The sequence below is a fragment of the Micropterus dolomieu genome, unplaced genomic scaffold (genome assembly GCF_021292245.1).
Source record: "Micropterus dolomieu isolate WLL.071019.BEF.003 ecotype Adirondacks unplaced genomic scaffold, ASM2129224v1 contig_3021, whole genome shotgun sequence".
Classification (NCBI taxonomy): Eukaryota; Metazoa; Chordata; class Actinopteri; order Centrarchiformes; family Centrarchidae; genus Micropterus; species Micropterus dolomieu.
In genome coordinates, this window is record NW_025732011.1 from 1 (window position 1) to 410 (window position 410).

The window sequence follows — 410 nt, forward strand, 5'->3', positions numbered from 1 at the left end:
CTTCAAAACACGATGTAACATTTACACAGCACTGTGTACAGGATAGGGAGAAAAAGAAGCAGCAGCAGCAGCAGCAGCAGCGCCCCCTGCTGTTTCCTAAAGAGACGTTCAAAAGATCTCCTTTCACCGAAGCGCCCTCTGCCGTTTTTCGAAGGCGAAGCGAAAAGGGCTTACAGCACCGGGTATTCCCAGGTAGTCACCCGTCCAAGTACTAACCAGGCCCTGCTCAGCTTCCGAGATCGGACGAGATCGGGCGCTCCCAGAGCGGTGTGGCCGTAAGCCACTCAGGCGCCCCCAAACGGCCCTTCAAAAGATGTTCTACGGCTAATTGAAAAAAAACGTATTCTGCCCATAATGTCCAAGGTGCTCCAGAGTCACTTGGAATCCACAGGCACTGATTCCTGGGTAAA

The 410-nt window shown here is 52.7% G+C and overlaps 1 pseudogene; it reads right to left on the reverse strand.

Moving 5' to 3' along the window:
• Positions 1-167: 167 nt before the first annotated feature.
• Positions 168-281, reverse strand: LOC123964518 (annotated as a pseudogene).
• Between the last annotated feature and the right edge of the window lie 129 nt (positions 282-410).